Source organism: Pseudoliparis swirei, chromosome 5 (assembly GCF_029220125.1).
Source record: "Pseudoliparis swirei isolate HS2019 ecotype Mariana Trench chromosome 5, NWPU_hadal_v1, whole genome shotgun sequence".
In the NCBI taxonomy this organism is placed as follows: Eukaryota; Metazoa; Chordata; class Actinopteri; order Perciformes; family Liparidae; genus Pseudoliparis; species Pseudoliparis swirei.
The window spans coordinates 26,003,115-26,011,287 of record NC_079392.1 but is presented as its reverse complement, the minus strand read 5'-3'; positions in this window follow the sequence as shown (position 1 = coordinate 26,011,287).

Genomic DNA, 8,173 nt, shown 5'->3' with positions numbered 1-8,173 from the left:
GTCTTGCGTGATTTGTTGTGACATCACACTTCGTTTCCTCGTGTTTTAACGCTCGACACGCCGCCTCCTTGTTCATCGGTTATTTGATTCTATGGTAGTTATATATTAGATTTATTGACTGATTCCTGGTTAAAATACGTGCATAGACTTCTATACAACCAGAGGAGTCACCCCCTGGTGGTCAGTGGAGAGAATGCAGCGCGGTGGCTCAGTGGTTAGCACTGTCGCCTCACAGCAAGAAGGCCCTGGGTTCGAATCCCGGTCGTTCCAGGTCCTTTCTGTGTGGAGTTTGCATGTTCTCCTCGTGTCTGCGTGGGTTTCCTCCGGGTACTCCGGTTTCCCCCACCATCATAAAGACATGCACCGCAGCCTCACCCCGGTTCGTATGGATGTGAATGAATGTTGGTGGTGGTCGGAGGGGCCGTAGGCGCTGATTGGCTGCCACGCTTCCGTCAGTGTGCCCCAGGGCAGTTGTGGCTACTGATGTAGCTTACCACCACCGGGATGACTGTGTGTGTGTGTGTGTGACTACTGGACTCTGTAAAGCGACTTCGGGTGCCTTGAGAAGCGCTATATAAAATAAGTGATTATTATTATTATTATTAATGCAGCTTTGACACATGAAGCATAGACTTCTATACAACCAGAGGAGTCGCCCCCTGGTGGTCAGTGGAGAGAATGCAGCTTTGACACATGAAGCATAGACTTCTATACAACCAGAGGAGTCGCCCCCTGGTGGTCAGTGGAGAGAATGCAGCTTTGACACATGAAGCATAGACTTCGATACAACCAGAGGAGTCGCCCCCTGGTGGTCAGTGGAGAGAATGCAGCGTTAACACATGAAGCATAGACTTCTATGCAACCAGAGGAGTCTCCCCCTGGTGGTCAGTAGAGAGAATGCAGCTTTATCACATAAAGCATAGAGTTGTTGTTTTTTGGGGGGGGGGTAGCGGTTAGATTGAAGGAAGGATGACTTTCAGGATAACAAGTTAGCTCCCGTGCTAAGTAACTAATATTCAGCTCTTCCCGCGTACCGCGTTACGAATTAATTACGTCATGAAAAAAGTTCTTTGTCGGCGCTCGTGCTCAGACATTTATGTATCTGGAGTTTCTACAAACCATCAAAATGTGAACATAATTATTAATCTGCTCTGCACTTGCTGGCACTCGATCACAGATCGTGGGGTTGATTGATTCGTTTCACTCAGAAGTTTGCCGGAAGGGTGTTTATTTTATTTGATTCTATATATTAATATATATGCAAGACAATCTGGGTTTCTTTTGGGAGACAGGAGCTAAAACGAAGCATATATATTCATATGGAAACGAAGATACAAATCTGGTGTTTTCCTGGTTGTAAACATGTTCTAGTAGAAACCCCAAAATAGGTGTGGATGGATATGAAGATGAGAACGACGTGTCTCCTTTAACTCGCGGTCACAGTTCCTGTATTTGCTCTCAAATCGACTATATCATATTTTGCACTTTTTTGGGGTCTTTCCTCCATTTGTACAAAGCTGTAAAGTTAATTAAGATGACATTTTAGATGAGATGACCTTTTAAGAATGAAGACATGGCGGACAGGCAGGAAGGGGATCTTCTGTCCTTTCTCACCCATCTTATTAACAGCTCACTCTCAACTGGTTGTTTCCCCAACTCTCTGAAGGAGGCGAGAGTCAACCCTCTCCTGAAGAAACCCACGCTCGACCCGTCTGAAGTCAGCAACTACAGACCAGTCTCTCTTCTTCCTTTTCTCTCCAAAACTCTGGAGCGAGCTATCTTTAACCAAGTGTCCTCCTATCTCCACAGTAACAACCTTCTTGACCCTCACCAGTCTGGATTCAAGGCCGGCCACTCGACAGAGACTGCCCTCCTTGCTGTCTCTGAGCAGCTTCACACTGCTAGAGCATCCTCTCTCTCCTCTGTCCTTATCCTTCACACTGCTAGAGCAGCCCTCTCCTCTGTCCCCTATCCCTCTCACACACTGCCAGCAGCCCTCCCTCCTGTCCTTATCCTTCACACTGCTAGAGCATCCTCTCTCTCCTCTGTCCTTATCCTTCTTGACCTTTCTGCAGCATTTGACACCGTGAACCACCAGATCCTTATCTCTTCTCTTCAGGACCTGGGGATCTCAGGCACTGCACTCGCTCTTTTCTCTTCCTACCTTAAAGACCGCACTTACCGGGTAACTTGGAGAGGATCTGTGTCTGATCCTTGTCCTCTCACTACTGGGGTTCCTCAAGGCTCCGTCCTGGGTCCCCTCCTCTTCTCTCTGTACACAAATTCTCTCGGCTGTCATTCGTTCGCATGGCTTCTCCTACCATAGCTATGCCGATGACACCCAACTGATCTTCTCGTTTCCACCGTCCGAAACACAGGTGGCGGCGCGAATCTCTGCCTGTCTGACTGACATCTCTCAGTGGATGTCTGCTCACCATTTGAAAATCAACCCTGACAAGACCGAGCTACTATTCCTTCCAGGGAAAGGCTCCCCCACCCATGACCTGACTATCACCTTCAACAGCTCTGTGTTGGCCCCTACCCTGACTGCCAGGAACCTCGGGTGACACTCGACAGTCAACTCTCCTGACGGCCAACATCGCGACGAAGCGTTCCTGTAGGTACATGCTGCACAACATCTGTCATGTTGTCGTCAAGACAAGACAGTGTTTCCTGTGTTCCTCTGTTTCCCTGTCCTTCTGTCTCCTGTGTGTTTACCCTGTCTGTCTAGGGCTCACCAAGAAGGTGTGGCTGTCTCCTCCCTCCTGGGCGGTGATTGCCAGAGCAGCTGTGTCTGATCATCAATTAGGACGCTGGCTACTTAAACTGCCCTCATACCCCTTTATGTTGTTGGATCGTTTGTTTCTCTCCTGTTGCCAGACTGTGGTTCTGCTCAGTGAACAATTAAAAGAAAACCTTTTTTAAATAGTGAAAGCTGGTTTACACAATGAAACAAATGGCACTAACAAAATCGCTGAATTTGCTGAGCTGACATAAAGCCACATTAAGAGGAGGCAACACGACCTCTGCCTCAATGTAGGGTGACAATGGAAGATTCTGTAGCTAAGCTAGCGTAGCCATATGCTAAGTTTAATAATGGATTAAAAATCGATATGCTCAGTTTAATAATGGGTTAACACGATCACGCGAACGTTTGCTGATAACACACGCCCTCCGATCATTAACACCGTTACGATCAAACATTTCTCAAAACTGGACTTTCAATCCAAACGTGAAGTGATCGATAATGGGAGACCAATGCCGCGGAGCTCAAATGTGTGCTTCAAACGAAGGGACAGAAGATAACTTGATCGACTCCACACAATAAAGGCAAATGGCTTCACACAGTGAGTGGTTGTGATCACTTTGGAGGAGTTTACCTTGGACAGAAAGAGATGAAGCGCCGACGTTAGCTGAGCTGCTGCATCGAACACATGACATTCCTGTCATTTAATTCCACGCTGTGTTCAAATGCTTATTCATATTTGTTGTATTTCCTCCCTTCGACGAAATAGATTTTTGACACACGTTACAAGTGGCGTAGTTGTCATTTTGTCGTGTGAAATAGAGCCAAACTTTAGAGCGCTTCTGCCTCGTTGCCATGTTTGCTGCAGTCTGAAGAAACTAAAAAAGTTCGCGCATGCGCAACGCCACAGAGGACCGTTAGCAGAACCGTTAAAGAATTTGGCTAACGATCCCAAACAATCGGTTCACTGGGAACCGGTTCTAAAACAGAACCGGTTCTCGATGCCCATCCCTACACCCAACTGATCTTCTCGTTTCCACCGTCCGAAACACAGGTGGCGGCGCGAATCTCTGCCTGTCTGACTGACATCTCTCAGTGGATGTCTGCTCACCATCTGAAAATCAACCCTGACAAGACCGAGCTACTATTCCTTCCAGGGAAAGGCTCCCCCACCCATGACCTGACTATCACCTTCAACAGCTCTGTGTTGGCCCCTACCCTGACTGCCAGGAACCTCGGGGTGACACTCGACAGTCAACTCTCCCTGACGGCCAACATCGCTGCGACGACGCGTTCCTGTAGGTACATGCTGCACAACATCTGTCATGTTGTCGTCAAGACAAGACAGTGTTTCCCTGTGTTTCCTCTGTTTCCCTGTCCTTCTGTCTCCTGTGTGTTTACCCTGTCTGTCTAGGGCTCACCAAGAAGGTGTGGCTGTCTCCTCCCTCCCCTGGGCGGTGATTGCCAGAGCAGCTGTGACTGATCATCAATTAGGACGCTGGCTACTTAAACTGCCCTCATACCCCTTTATGTTGTTGGATCGTTTGTTTCTCTCCTGTTGCCAGACTGTGGTTCTGCTCAGTGAACAATTAAAAGAAACCTTTTTATTTGGAAAGAAAGACTCCTTGTGCTGCTTTCGGGTTCCTGCCTTGCTCACCCCTTAACAACATCAGGAGAATACGGCCTCTTCTTACTCAGAAGGCGGTGCAGGTTCTGATCCAGGCTCTGGTCATTTCACGCCTTGACTACTGCAACTCCCTCCTGGCAGGTCTACCTGCTAAGGCCATCCGACCTCTGCAGCTCATCCAGAATGCAGCAGCTCGACTGGTCTTCAGTCTCCCGAAATTCACCCACACCACTCCGCTCCTCCGCTCTCTCCACTGGTTACCGGTGGCTGCTCGCATCCGCTTCAAAACACTGGTTCTGGCGTACCGTGCTCTGAACGGATCGGGCCCCGTCTACATCCGGGATATGGTCACACGTACACCCGCACGTTGGCTCCGCTCGGCAACAGCCAATCGTCTTGTGCCTCCTGCACCTCGAGCTAATCACTCGAAATCCAGACTGTTGCTGTCCTGCTCCTCAGTGGTGGAACGAGCTCCCCACTGACATCAGGACAGCGGAAAGTCTCTACATCTTCCGTCGGAGACTGAAAACACACCTTTTCCGACTATCTGGATTAAAACACAGATTTGCACTTCAGTGGCACTTAAATAGCACTTACTTATGGTACTTTTGTAGTTCGACTATGTTGAAGAAATGTTACTTCCTGTATTCTTGTTGTTCTTAGTTTGTACTCTAGGTTGAAATGCACTTATTGTAAGTCGCTTTGGATAAAAGCGTCTGCTAAATGACATGTAATGTAATGTAAAAGGGGAGGGTTTCCACACAGATGGAATCTGTGGGGAGTTCATCTCGGGAATTTATATTCTGCCCCCGAACAGTGGGTTTAAGATGGGAAACGACGTAAGGGCACCAGAAATGACGCCGTTTGTTTGGCCGCTTCCGGTGGATTACCCGACCGTGGCGGCGCGGTTCCATCGCACAGGTGCATGCGTTGCCGTGGTTGCGTAACTTCTTACTGACGAGTGGACGAAATATACGACCGAAAGGTCAACAGACCTTCAGCCGTCTTTCGAATTTCATCTTCCCACTTTCCTTCCAACCAGGTCACGGCGGGCTTTTGCAAACGCAGACGTGACTAAATAGTTTGTTGTTGGAGTTTCTTTGGGTTTTTTCTTCCTCTGCATTCCGGAAAAAGACGTTGTCGGATGAAATGAAGGAGCTCGGTGAATATTTTCGCGATCGTCCTTCTTTGTCGATCGTTTGCGTAGACAGATGAGCGTCGACACGGGTCAACAAGACTTTGACAGGAAAAGAGACGACGCTCATTGAGGACATTCCCGTGCTGGAAGAGAGTAATTAATAACGCTAACGATGACGGGAACATCGCGGTTCCCCGGGAAACAAGGTTCATGTGGTCAAGGACTCGTTTCTCAAGACCCCTCTTCTCAGTATAGGACCCTGGGAATATGGAAGATTGGGAACAAAGCACCTGTGGAAAAAAGAACCCAGGAAATATAGAACCCTGGGAACATAGACAATTGGGAGCATAGAGTCCAGGTAGTATAGAACCCTGGGAACTTAGGACCCTTGGAACAAAGAACCCAGTACATATAGAACCCTGGGAACATAGAACATTGGGAGCATAGAACCCAGTACATATAGAACTTAGGGAACATTGAACATTGAGAGCATAGAGCCAATGAAATATATAACTTAGGGAACATAGGACCATGAGAACATAGAACCTTTGGAACAAAGAACCCAGGAACTATAGAACCCTGGGAACATAGACAATTGGGAGCATAGAATCCAGGTAGTATAGAACCCTGGGAACTTAGGACCCTTGGAACAAAGAACCCAGTACATATAGAACCCTGGGAACATAGAACATTGGGAGCATAGAACCCAGTACATATAGAACTTAGGGAACATTGAACATTGAGAGCATAGAGCCAATGAAATATATAACTTAGGGAACATAGGACCACGAGAACATAGAACCTTTGGAACAAAGAACCCAGGAACTATAGAACCCTGGGTACATATAACATTGGGAGTATAGGACCCTGGTAACATAGGACCATGGGAACATAGAACCCAGTACATATAGATCTTAGGGAACATAGAGCATTGGGAACATAGCACATTGGTACATAGGACCTTTAGAACATTCTACAATGAGTCATGTCCACAGGTATGAGAGGAGCAGGTGCACTGTGAGGACCATGATGTCTCATCATGATGGACGTCCTCCGTTGTGTTTCCTTGGACACTGATCAGCAGGTAGTGTCAGGAAGGAGGACTGAAGGCGTTCAATGGACAGAGAGGCCACGCCCACATTCATCTGGCAGATACAGAGACATCTATTCCATAATGTTCTACTATGTTCTACATTTGGATAAAGGTGTAATGAGAATATTTAAAAGAGATGGACCTGGGCCGACAACACAAGGTGTTTTATTTGTTTCTACATGTTGAACGTCAGCTCGCTCAGGAGTTACAAACAAACAAACAGCTCTTGACGGGTCTGTTTTTGCTCGTAGCTTCCTGATCTCACAGGAAGTGTCATTGAAATGTGTCGAGTGGTTTCGAGGCTCTTCTCCTGAGCGGAGGTGATTAAGCTCTCATGTCTGACACGTATAGTTGTTCTGATTAATGTGAGTGGCTTCCCCTGGTTTGAGTTTGGTGTTTTGCATAATGGATTCATGCATCTCAGGACAGCCTAGTTTAGATGTTGTTTCATCACTGTTTCCCAAAACTTGTTGTCCCATTTCCCATCAGGACTCGTTCATACGTCGTGAGAAGAGGGAATTAGAATGAACGCCTCGACGTCGTGAACATGCAAATGTAAAACGTTTGAGAGGCTTTAAATAAAACATTTTATACAAATATATTAAATAAATTATTCATATTAATAAATTATTGAAATAATAAATGTTATTAATATTCTGTGCATAATTAATTAATTCACTTTCTAATCCACACCACAGGTATCAAAAGTTTTATTGTGAAGCAACATTTGCAAAGCTTCCTTTTTTATATAAGATAAATCAGAATAAATAAATAAAACATAAAAATACAAATACTGTAGCATTTTTAAAAAAAATTTAATATATAAATAAAAGTATAAAAATAAACAAATATAATAAACATATATTCTTCTGTCAAATTTAATTAATACAAATAATAATAATAAATTAATATAAAAATGTATAAAAAAGAAGTCAAATTATAATATTAATGATGACAACAATAATACAACTGATCTTTTTATAATTTACACAAGGCACCATGGTATCATTTCTATATTTCATGAACTAGAACTATAAAATAAGCCCTGTTACATTATGTGGATCGACCTGAAGACACTCGGAGCATCTCTAAGCTCCACGAGAAGACGGTAATGAATTCTGGCGTGCCGACAGCCCCCGGGCGTCTTCAGTGACGTCGTCCGTGTGCATGTTTCGGTGAATCTGAACCGATGTGGGCGAAACAAGTGAGCCTTATGTCACGGTGACTCAATTAAAAAGTTGTTTGTGTAAGGGCCGCTTCATCATCGTTCCCCTTAATTCAACAAGTCAGCCTGCTGTGTCAGAACAGGCGAGGGAGAGGAAGGCGTAAGAGGAAGGCGGAGCTCTGCTCCGGAGCTTCGGTAATTCCCTCAGCAGTGATTTGTTGTCTTTGATCTGTTTCTTCCTTGAGTGTTGACGGGCCGTGTGCAGATCGTCTGTGACAGGAAGGCTCTGACTCCGGGAGGATATGAAAAGGCAGATTGCTTCGCACTTTGATCAGATCGGATTTATGTCACAGCCACCGAGCTAATCTCCATGTCTAATGTAAGAAATCCATTTCTTCATGACA